The 12,737-nt window shown below is 38.0% G+C and overlaps 1 long non-coding RNA gene across 5 annotated transcripts in view; it reads right to left on the minus strand.

Annotated features, from left to right (window-relative positions):
* The window catches only part of LOC144666172 (uncharacterized), a 57,599-nt gene extending 57,178 nt beyond the window's left edge, over positions 1–421 (minus strand). For 2 of the 5 annotated variants that reach the window (XR_013573133.1, XR_013573129.1), the window contains exons 1-2: positions 324–421; positions 42–148 (exon numbers count right to left, since the gene is read on the minus strand). This is a non-coding gene — a long non-coding RNA (uncharacterized LOC144666172). The remainder of the gene's footprint in view (positions 1–41; positions 149–323) is intronic. The other 3 variants (XR_013573130.1, XR_013573132.1, XR_013573131.1) reach the window with 3 other exon arrangements.
* Positions 422–12,737: the final 12,316 nt, after the last annotated feature.

Consider the following 12,737-nt stretch of genomic DNA (forward strand, 5'->3'; position numbering starts at 1 on the left):
CTCTGGCCTGATGGGCCACTAAGTTTGTATGCAGATTTGACCTTTATCTACCATTGTTCTTAGGTCGTCAGTCTTCACACCATGGCAATGATCATCTCTGACACAACAGCGAGTCATTTGATCCTTATCTGTAAGGAATGGAACCCAACTAAGAAAAAAAGTTAAATGATCAGTAAAAAAGTGGCGTTATAAAATACAAACTCAAGCTCTGCCAAAACATTATTATGTATACTGTGACTTGTATTTAAGTTGACTGTTAAGTCAAAAACATCCAAAGGCAATTACTATCTTTATATAACTATACTATATCGTCTATGACTCACCCAGAAGAACACTGCTGTGACGTCTTTTCCCTCCACACTCATCAATCCTTGGAATATTTGTCCCACATTTAAGTCAACATCCAGTAACTCAGCCTGGAAGATCAAAGAAAACACAATGAAGATTGACCATATATGAATGCTCCCTGTTATTTTAGAGATAATACGTGCACTTGTCGACAAAACGTTGGAGTGCAGCAGATACTGTGTCAAAATTCGTACCAAATAACACAATTCCCTTTAATCTAAGTTCAGGAAACACAACATTTGTGCACATTTATCAGCATCTATTGACAGTGCAGTGTTATGCCTCGTTCTACAAAAGGTCCCGACACATGTACATGAAGTGGCCGGGTATTCTGAAGTTGCTACATAATAACTAATTCAACCTGGTGTTATTTTCGAGAAAATTGGGTCAACAAACTGTTCATGGATGTTATTAACTTCAAAAAGAATATGGGTCACCGTAACTTACTTAACGTCCGCCATCTTGAATATGAAAGTGAAACTGCTGGACATCTACCATTTTGTACTGTCGTCTCAAGAGACTCTCCTCAGGCCCCAGGGTCCTCTCTTCTTCTTTTGAGGTTGCAAGCTGTGAACGCACACAAAATCACAATTTTTTTATATCATTTTGTTACTGTAATTATCAGTCTTGAACAATTACTGAAAACGAACTTCACAGCGCTGTGAAGTTTATCGCTGAGGAAGTCAGGCCTGAATTGTTTGAAGAATGACCTCTGTAGTTCATAAGCCCACAATTCTGACTTGCAAAAATTGTCGAAGATGTTATGACGATTTCTGAAAGTATTCGAAGCAAGAGCGGAGTGTTCCCTAAGGCAGTTCGTGGTGCCCAGACCCAATCAAATATACCTACCAACTTTTAAATTTCTGAGAACGAAATGAGCGAGATTGTTGACCTACCCGGAAAATTTCCGAAGATCTCTGACGGTTTTTTAATATATTTTGAGATGTTCGAAGATTTTCGGTATACGACTGTACAGACGCTTTCGAAGATGTCCGAAGCTTTCCGAAGTCAGAGACACTGGATTTTCGAAGACGTTTCCGACGTTTTTCGAGTATATTCTGAGATGTTTGGTATACGATGAACGAAAGCTGCCGAAGATGTCCGAAGCTTTCCGAAGTCAGAGACACTGGATTTTCGAAGACGTTTCCGACGTTTTTCGAGTATATTCTGAGATGTTTGGTATACGATGAACGAAAGCTGCCGAAGATGTCCGAAGCTTTCCGAAGTCAGAGACACTGGATTTTCGAAGACGTTTCCGACGTTTTTCGAGTATATTCTAAGATGTTCGGCATACGATGAACGAAAGCTGCCGATAATGTCCGAAACTTTCCGGAGACTGCTTTGGCAACGATTTGGTGCCCAGTCCCACAATGCGTCTGGACTCAGTTTGAGCGAGAAGTTCGGATTTGTGAGACAGTTGCGTTGAAAGTTAGCTTGGGAAACTGTGATAAACGCTTTTAATCAGCGGGTGTGCATATGTGAGACTCTTCGTGAACGATTTTTTTACATGAAGATTACTTATCATAGTACGTGAGCTAAGCCGAAATGGACCGTATCCTGGAAAGTAAAAATCCTATTTATCTACCCAATGAATGTAATACTTTAATATTATGCCTTGCGTGATTTATTTTCACCCAGGGCAAACAGCAGCAGCAACAACAACAACAACTACATTGAAACTATTTAATGAATAACGATACAACAAGAAAACTGAGAAAATGAAGTTACAAAATAAAATAAAGGATATACAAGTTTCCTGAACCAGACCTGAAAAAGATCTAAAAAAAAAAGAAACAAAGATGAAAACAAAAGCATTGTACGTATACGCACCGGCGGTTTTGTTACCAAAATGACACAAGAGAAGGCGCGAATCCTAACCACTGTACCAAACATAGACCTACATAATCATACATGGTGATACACGACCTTGCTGACTCTTACATGAACATTATTTATAGTTAAAAACACGAGTTACATAGCTATAAATTGTCAAAAATAGCCCTACATAGCCTTATAGAGTGATACATGAATATTTTTTTTTTCTTTAAAGTATCCGAACAAGTTTCTAACGTTTTTAAAATATATTCTGAGATGTTCGATAATAAGATGTCCGAAGCTCTCCAAAGTCAGAGAAAACGGAACTCCGAAGATGTCTCCGACATTTTCGAATACGGTATGTTCTGAGATTTTCGAAGATGATCGGTAAACGTCCGAAGCTTTTCGAAGAGCGAGACACCGGAATTAATATTTCGAAGATGTTTCCGAGGTTTTGAATATATTCAGAGATGTTTAGTATTACCACAGTACGGACGCGGCCGAATATTTTCGAAGCTTTCCGAAGATTGCTTGGGACGTGGCGACGATATTAATATCATTTATCCGCTTCTTTCCTAGTCCCAGTATGTCTGGACTTGGATCGGAGGATTCGATCATTCATATTTGCTATCTCGCAATTTAATTTAATAAACAAACATGCTGCTCGATGCTTGTAGTTCAGATTTGTGAGACAGGCGTTGTGTGTAAACGTGATTAACGTTTTTAATCAGTAGATGTTCAAATGTGAGACTATACATACGTGATAAGTAAGATTTTTTATCATAGGAAGTTAAATACGGCGAAAAAAAACATATCCTGGAAAGCAAAAAGTTCTATTTATCTACATTAATATCTGCAAAATTTCTACACCGTCATGGCAAACAGCAGGCGCAGCAACAACACTATAAATGAATAACAATACAACAGTAAATCTGAGAAAACGAAAGTATGAAATAAAGTTAAATAAAATAAAGGATACCAATTTCCTGAACGGGATCTGAAAAAAAAAACTAAAAAACAAAACAAGAAAGAAACAAAGATGAAAAGAAAAGCATGTGCGCACCAGCGTACAGCACCGAATCAATACAAGGGAAGGCGTGAATCATAGTGACACATTAAAGAGTCTTACATGAACATTATTTATAGTTAAGCACGAGTTACATAGCTATACATTGTCATACATGGACCTACATAACCTTACAGAGTGATACATGACCCTTATTTAGATACATGATTACTAGATTTTAATTTTACCCTTTTTCCGCCTTACATTATCATACATGAACCTACATAACCTTACAGAGTGATACATGACCCTTATATTGTCATACATGAACTTACATAACCTTTAATTGATACATGATCATTATTTATATGCAGTTCTAGATTTTTATGTTATTCTCTATCCGCCCTACATAGTCTTACATGGCCATACTTTGTAGAATAGAATAGAATAGAATAGAATAGAATAGAACTTTAAACACGGTTGTTGCATCACGGCCCGCATCACGGTCTCCCTGTCAGTATTCAATAAAAAAACAAGTTAGTATCATTAACAATTATTCCACAACAGCGCGCGTTGAATATGAGATGGCCGGCTATAATCATCTCATATCCAACACTGCACAACGCATGTGGAATAATTGTTTTACTAAAGCAATCAAACGCCCTCGAATCCCACCTAAGTCGCTATCTTTTCAGTGGTCAGGGCTTACAGGATATTTTAGTTCAGACTGAAATCATCAGGTATATTTAAATCATCAATGAATGACTCTGGGAATCACTCACGCTCTATTCCTATCATGGCTCTGTAGCTCAGATGGTAGAGCAGTGGACCTGTAACCAAAATGTCGTGGGTTGGAATCCCACATAAGCCACTGAACATTTTTCAGTGGTCACTGCAGTGTTTTAGTTTAGAATCATCTTCAGTAATATAAATGAGTAAATGAAATGGAACAATGGACCTGTAACTTGATGGTTATGGGTTTGAATCCCAACCTTTCTCTTCCACTGAAAAGTACAACCCGTTGATCTGATCTTATCTAAATATGTTATTTAGCCATATCGAGTATTCTGTATTCTAATTTTGATACTTCAGTCCAACTGACATAAAGCCAGTTCGTTCTCTGACCAAATGGACACAGGCACACGCTCAGGTTTCGTGCGTTAGCACTGGCAGGGGAGTCATGTCTTCACAAGCACTCGCATGGCAGTCACACTGGCACTGGCTCTGTACCATAAGGCCAGACGGAAGAAATAAAGGCCGCAATATTTAGAGAGGAAGCCACATCAGCCATAGCTGGTTTTCATGCGGGTCCTCTATCCAGATCGAATTGGAATTTGAAAATGTTGGAGAAAAAACCAAAATAACAACCTCAGTCAAAGTACTTAGTCATTTACATTCATACTTCACCCTTCATAACAGTTTGGCGGGCAGCCACGGTCTTTTTCCTGTCTAATGTAATTCATAACTAACAAGTTAGTATCCTTAACAATTATTCCACAAACGCGCAAACTCTTGAATGTGAGATGACCGACTATGGTCGTTTCACATCCAAGAAGCGCGAGTGGAATAATTGTTTATTAATAGAGCGATCAAACGTCTTTTAACCCCACCTAAGTCGCTTTCTTTTCAGTGGTCAGATTTTACAGTGTATTTAAGTTTATAACCATTCTATGGCATACAAATGAGTGCATCGAATAGGATTCACTCGTGCGCTTTTCCCATCGTAGCGCTGTAGCTTAGATGGTAGAGCAGTAAACCTGATGTGGTGTGGGTTCGAATCCCAGCTAAGCGACTGATTTTTTTTAAGCGGTCAGGATTAATTGTGTATTTTAATTTAGAATTATCCTCAGGTATATAAATGAGTGAAACAACTGGGAATCACTCACGCTCTATTCCCATCATGGCACTGTAGCTCAGATGGCAGAGCAGTGGACCTGTAATGTGAAGTTCGTGGGTTGGAATCCTACGCCACTAAGCTATTAAATTCTTTCAGTGGTCAGGATCTACAATCTATACAGTTTAGAGTCATCTTCAGGCATATTTCTGAGTGAAACAACTGGGAATCACTCACGCTCTATTCCCATCATGGCACTGTAGCTTAGATGGTAAAGCAGTGAGCCTGTAGTACGTGGGTTCGAACCCCATCTGTTTTTAATTTTATTTTAGAATCATCTACAGGCATATTTCTGAGTGAATCAACTGGGAATCACTCACGCTCTATTCCCATCATAGCTCTGTAGCTTAGATGGTAGAGCAGTGGACTTATAACCTGAAGCTTGTGGGTTTGAATCCCACAATGTACTTACAATATATTTACAACCCGTTCTCAAAAAACCCAGATCATTCATTTCGTTTAGATAATTGGATGCAACGACTAGACAGACAATATGTAATCCCGGCTTAAACTACAGGCAGTCCTCTGGAGGTTACAGCCGGTGAGTGGCTGCAATGGTCACTGCCACCAACTGAAAAATAATTATCAGCCTTAACCACCACTCTGCTACCCAGATCTGAGTTGACTCGTAGACCTGACTCGCGCACCCACGTGCAATCACAAAGGGTGGAATTCCAGAAGGTGGCATAGCAGCTTGCCCCCAATAACTGCAACCTCCTCGGGAGCGTGCAGGTAGACAAGCACCAAGTGGAACGCGCGAAACCCTCCACCCAGCTTGGGATTACGTTCTTAGCTTAGCTTGTTTTGGTATTGATCCAGGATTTTACGAAAAACGAGTTGTTACCTGAGCAGCAGTCTTGAACTTGGTGACTGCCTCCAAAGATTATCTGAAAAATAAGAGAAATGTCTATTGACTGTCCATCAAAAATTGTCGGCTTCCCAATAGAAATGGCGCATATCGGTAGCTGAAATGCTGACGATTTTGAGAACCACACGAGTACATGACACCCTTTAAGAGAAGGAAGATCAGATGTTTGCTGGCTCTTTCGAATTACTATAGAGCCCAACTTAATGTCCTGAGATGATCCTTACCGATTTGTTGTTTAAAGACGTAGAATTGCTTAGAAATAATCATGTTTTTAAGTTTCAAAATAAAATGTAGTCTATTTGGCGATTACATAAAACAAGAGTTTTAAATTCGGCTTCTTAGCTACCTCTATAAGGCGGGCGTTCAGTATTCCATTGCCTTTCCTTTCTTATCTGTGGCCACATTCTTGAACTTGGTAACAGTACCCAAAGATTTTATGAAAATACGTGAGAGAAATTTCTATTGTCCGCCAAAAAATTTCCGCTACCAATAAGGTCTATGGTGCAGTTCAGTAGTTGAAATACTGACAATTCAGAAAACCACTGGAGTAAATGACTCCCTTAAATTAAACGGTAGAAAGATCGGGTTTTTGCTAGCCATTTAAATTACATCCCTAGTTACTATTCTAAGTTAACTTTACCGAGTTATTGTTTAGTCGTAACAGAAATATTCAATACAGTCCGTTTCTGAATTTTTCAAGTAAAGTTTTATCTCTTTGGTGATAATGTAAAAAGACCCTATGTGCCACGAGGTGCGAAGAGGATATTATAATAAAAGACAAGAGCGCTAAACTCTTAATTTACCTTCATATATAGATAAGACGAGCATTTTCCATTGCCTTTCCTGTCTCATCTCTGGCCACATTCTTGAACTCAATAACTGCATCCAAAGATTTTCTGAAAGCAAAAATAAGAGAAATGTTTATTTTTCACCAAAAATTGTGGGCTTCCAATTAGGAATGGTGCAATTCCGCAGCTCAAATGCCGACGGTTCTGAGAACCACACGAAAAATGACGCCCTTAAAGGATATAAAGATCGGGTTTTTGCAGGAGCTTGGAATTACTATAGAGCCCTTGTTTCCATTCTGAAACTAGCTTTACCGAGGTTTTGTTAAGACACGCAAAAATGTTGAAAAATAGTCCTGTTCTTAAGTCTGAAGATAAATTTAATCTATTTGGTGGTTATATAAGACAAGAGTGCTAAACTCTTTACTAACCTATATGAAGCGGGCATTTTTCATTGCCTGTTCTGTCTTATCTGTGGCCACATACTTGAACTTGGTGACTGTATCCAAAGATCTTCTGAAAAAAATAGGAAAACGAGAAATGAGAAATGTCTATTGGATTGTCCATCAAAAATTGTCGAAATGGTGCAAGCGTAAATGCTGACGATTCTTAGAACCATAAGAGTAAATGACCATCAAGTTCTCGCTGGCACATCGAAATACTGTAGAGCCCTAGTTACTTGCTTTACCGTGTTATTGCTTAGACTCGCAAAAATGTTAAAAACTAGTCCTGTTCATAAATTCTCAAAATAAAAACTAATCTCAGACAGGAGTTTTAATAGACTCCTAACTTACCTCCGTAAGAAGGGCATTTTTCATTTCCTTCCCTATCTAATCTGTGGCCACATTCTTGAACTTGGTTACTGTTTCTAAGATTCAAGTTCTGAAAAATAAGAGAAATGTCAAGAGAAAATTATTTTGGAAATTTCTATTGTTTCTGAGAACCACAAGAGTAAATGACGATCGAGTTTTCGCTGGCGCTTTGAATTACTGTAGAGCCCTAGTTACTATTTTAAGATAAAATTAATTTACCGAGTTGTCATTTAGACACGTAATAATGTTCAAAACAAGTCCTTTTCTGAATTCTCAAATAAAAACTAAATTAAGACAACTTACCTCAAAAAGACGAGCATTTTCCATTGCCTTTCCGGTCTTATCTCTGATCACATTCTTGAACTTGGCAACTGTATCCAAAGATCTTCTAAAAAATAAGAGAAATGTCCTGAGGAGCATATTCTCTTGGAAATGTCTTTTGTCCAACAAAATTTGTTGGCTACCAATCAGAAATGGTGCAGTTCCGAGCTGAAATGCTGACGATTCTAAGAACCACACGAGTCATTGACGATCGAGTTTTCGGTGGCGCTTTGAATTACTGAAGAGCTGAACTTTTTACCGATCGAGCTATTATTTAGACACGTAAAAATGTTCAAAACGAGTCCTTTTCTGGATTCTCAAATAAAATGTTATTCAGTAAGACAACTTACCTCGACCCATTAGACGGGCATTTTCCTGCCTTTCCTGTCTTATCTATGGTCATTCTTGAACTTGGTAACTGTGTCCAAAGAACTTCTGAAAAAATAAGAGAAATGTCAAGAGCATATTCTCTTGGAAATGTCTTTTGTTCACCAAAACTTGTTGGCTACCAATCAGAAATGGTGCAGTTCAGAGCTGAAATGCTGACGATTCTAAGAACCACACGAGTCATTGACGATCGAGTTTTCGGTGGCGCTTTGAATTACTGAAGAGCTGAACTTTTTACCGATCGAGCTATTATTTAGACACGTGAAAATGTTCAAAACTAGTCCTTTTCTGGATTCTCAAATAAAATTTTATTTAAGACAACTTACCTCGACCCATTAGACGGGCATTTTCCATTGCCTTTCCTGTCTTATCTATGGCCATTCTTGAACTTGGTAACTGTGTCCAAAGAACTTCTGAAAAATAAGAGAAATGTCAAAAGAATATTCTCATATTAGAAATGACTGTTGTCCACCAAATTTGTTGGCTACCAATCAGGAATGGTGCAGTTCAGAGCTGAAATTCTGACGATTTTGAGAACCACATAAAGAAACAACGGCGGGTTTTTGTTGGCGCTTTGATTTACTGTAGAGCTCTAGTTACTATTCTGAGATTAGATTTTCCGATATGTTTTGTAGACATGATAAATGTTCAGATTTAGTCCTGTTCTTAGATCTCAAAACAAACTTTAATCTATATTTGGTATATATAAGACAATAGTTATAAATTCTGCTCTGATCTTTGCTCTTAAGTTACCTCAATAAGACAGGCATTCAGTTTTTCTTTGCCTTTTCTTTCTTGAACTTGTTGGCTGTATCCGGCAAAGTGTCTCCAAAGATCTGGAAAAAAGGAAATGTATATTGTCCTTCAAAGTTTGTCGGCTACCACTTAGGAATGGTACAGCGAATTACGCCGTTAAAGGAATGTTCTTTTACCTGCCAAGCAAAGTTTCGGTTCATAGCTTGCTTCAGTCTGAAATCGGAGGTCTTGCTCAATGTCCAAGCTAAACTCGCTGTGTCCTCAAAAAACGGATTCGATTACTTGAAGTTGGCGGAAGATCCGTAAAGGCAACGCAAAGTAGATCTAACTTTGTCCAAAGATTCTTGTTGAAGCGAACTAAAAGTCGGTTGCGAAATTTTAAATTGCAAGTTGGCATATGTGCGCATGAATGAATAAAAATGGCCTAATTATTTTGAATTCTAATCAAACTTGCAAATTCCGAACGTGCAAAATTGAACGCTCACACTGGGACATGCTTCTTCCACTATACTTATTTACATAACACTTACAGACTTAAAAAAGGAAAGAGAGGAGATTAAAAAATAGCTGATATTCTCGCAGTATCGCTCTCATAAAAAAAATATATATATATAAAATGTCCGGGGAATTGCGCGCGCTATGATTGGTAAGCTCGACTTCATTATAGCTCCATAAAGGCGGTGTTACACGGGACAACTTGCAACAACAATTTTTTTGCGCAACAGTGTTGTGCGAAAAATCGAACACCGTGTAACAATACATGGTACCGAGGAGATTTTTTGCGCAACATTTTACTCGGCAACACGTTGCGAGTTTTTGAACCCAAGTCAAAACTCGAGAGAATGCAGAAAATCATCAGCTATTTAGGGCAAATTTGTTTTTTATTAACCGCAAAACTCTCAATACTAAAAATGTCAGTCATCAGGCTGCGTAGCCTCGGGATGAGTGAAACACGATCGCCCCTAAAAAGGACTGCGTGGGAGGCTAGAGGCTTCGAGGACTGGGGTACATTACGTGTATTCATACACGAAGTAGAAATCAAATTCGACCCAGTCTTTTCTCAGTTGGTCGCCATATTGAATTCACACGCAGTTGTCTTTGTTCGAATGTTTGTTCCGTTCAACTAAAATCTTCATAATGGTGACAATTATAAACGGAGAAATTGTACAAGATAACGATCCACGAGCTCAAGAGTTTAGAAATCGCGGAAGAAGGCAAGAACAACCGCGACAACAGCAAAGCTACGGCTCACAAAGTCAAAACCCGCCGGTTCAGCAAGAAGGGGGATCCATATTTGATCAAGTGAACAATCGTCTCATCTCTGCCGGATTCCCTCGCTGGAATTTGGGTCAAAATATCGTCGAACCAATTGTATCTGTGGCATTGATTCTTGCTCTGGTACTTTTTGGAATACAAGGAGTTTTGTTGGTTGGTGTTGCGTGGTTTATAATGCAGCAAAGTCGGCAAAGATAACTAGCGACAAGTTTCACGAATAATTTTGGATATTTACTTCTTTTGTACTCAGACGCGATAACCACGAAACACAAGGAACTGGACAAATCAAGATACAGAGTTTATTGGAAAATCTATATAAACAGCTATGGATGAGTACTGTCCCGGCGACATCAATCAATGAAAATCAATCATTGATTGCAATCAATATAATCAATAGAAATCAATAATAATCCATTGATTATTATTGATTGGTTCTACCAATCAATAAAAATCGATACTCACTCACCAAATGGTCTTAATTGCTATTGATTATTATTGATTTTCATAGATAATCAATAACTGATTATGCAACTTTATGGTGCATAGTAGCTTGGACGTGCGTCACAAATCACGGGCATATTTATGCGTCCAGCATGATTCAATTGCACACGTTTTTCCTTGCATTCCCACCGGGACTGAAGAAAGTAGAAATTAACAGTAAATTCATGTTCTTGTTTCAAAAAAATCAAATGCTTTAGTTCGCTTTTTTAATATGATAAACAGCAGTAAAAATGCTACACTTGAAACATTTGATTTGTCACAGGAAATAAAGTTAACTGAATGGTTTGTTAATTCATACAGTGCATTTTATTGCAAATAAATAAAAAATTCATAATCAATAACAATCAATGATAATCAATAAAAATCAATACTCACTCAACTTTTAGGCAATGATTTTTATTGATTTCCAATACCAATCAATTAATTGTTATTGATTATTATTGATTATTATTGATTTTATTGATTATTGATTTTCATTGATTGATATCGCCGGGGTACTGTGTAAAATAGAAAAATATTGCCATGTTTTTATCGACTTTTAGCAGACACTCACAGTGTTCTAATGCAAATCCACAAATCTAAATGGAACTCCCATTACACCCGCTTTCAGTGTTATATGCATAGCAGCTTTCTATCCATGTTTCGACATGCTAAACAAACAACCTAGATCAAAATCCACCAATCACAGCCCACTAGTATGACCTTCTGACCTTGTGTGCTCATTTGCATAGACCAGCAACAGTATGTATCGGTTTTGATTGGCTCATTTCAAACAGCACGTCAAAAGACAGTGCCAAAAGGTGATGTCGAAAGATGGATAAAGAAAGAAAGCTATGTTGATACAGGAGACACTGAAAGCAGCGAGTGTAATGTCGGCTATTCACTGATAGAACATAAATGTGTACAAAATACATAAAATTGTAGGTTTTGGATTGCACTCCTTTACAGTTTCTACTTAAACAATTGGACTATCGTCCTCGCTTTCCATGAGCAATAGTCGACTCGGCTATGTCTCAATGACTATTTGCTCGTAGAAAACCCAGGCTGATAGTCCTTGATTTTTTTAACTTGCCCTCATTTTCTATCAGTGATAGTCAACTTGACTGGGCATCCTGGACTATTTGCTTGTTAAAAAAGTTAAGCATACACTGAAAGTTTGGGAGAATGAAAAATTAATGCTGTGAGAACACAGATCGTAGGTGAATGCTTCCAAAGTTTTAAAGTTCTCTCAGATGATGACGACAATAATGATCACTAGCAATAATGGTGACGATAACAGTGATGTCACAGATGATTATAGTGGTGGCAAAGATGATTGTGGTGGGCCAGTTTTGTCAAGGGTGGTGATTATGACAGTGTCTGGTACACTGGAAACAAACTAAGCAGCCCTCAATATAAACAGAGATAGGTAAAACAACACTGATTATCTTTCTGCAAGAACACTGAAGTGAAAAACAAATAACAGATTTAGTACATGCAAAATAATAAAATGAATATAAGAGGCAGATAGTTCTCCTGTTCATTGTTTTTTAGTTTATTAACCTGCAGATCTTACATGACTAAGACAGCTTAGAGGTAGCCTGGGCTGCAGACAAACTTAACTACTGGCAGTTGAGTTCTTCTGTGACACAGGCTAAAACCAGCCAACCAGATTTATTGTCAGTTTAATAATTTCTGGGTACTTGGAATGGGTAAAATTTCTACAAATCTCTTTCAGTATAATATTACTACATGTAAGTCCTGTAATACGTCTCATTGCCCTTACTGGGTGGGCAGAATATAGGCCAATCTATTTTATCAATCTATTCTTTCAAGTCTAAGGGTAGATATTCTCCCAGCACAGTCCCCCTATGGCTGGTTTATAAAAGAATCTTGTTTGCAGAAAGGGAGGTTCAGTGGCCTAATGGTCAGCACGTTGTTCTCTAGTGTTCTTGGACTAGACATGGTGCTCTTGCAATACCCCTCTCCA

This window comes from Oculina patagonica, chromosome 9 (genome assembly GCF_052425735.1).
Source record: "Oculina patagonica isolate OP01 chromosome 9, crgOcupat, whole genome shotgun sequence".
Classification (NCBI taxonomy): domain Eukaryota; kingdom Metazoa; phylum Cnidaria; class Anthozoa; order Scleractinia; family Oculinidae; genus Oculina; species Oculina patagonica.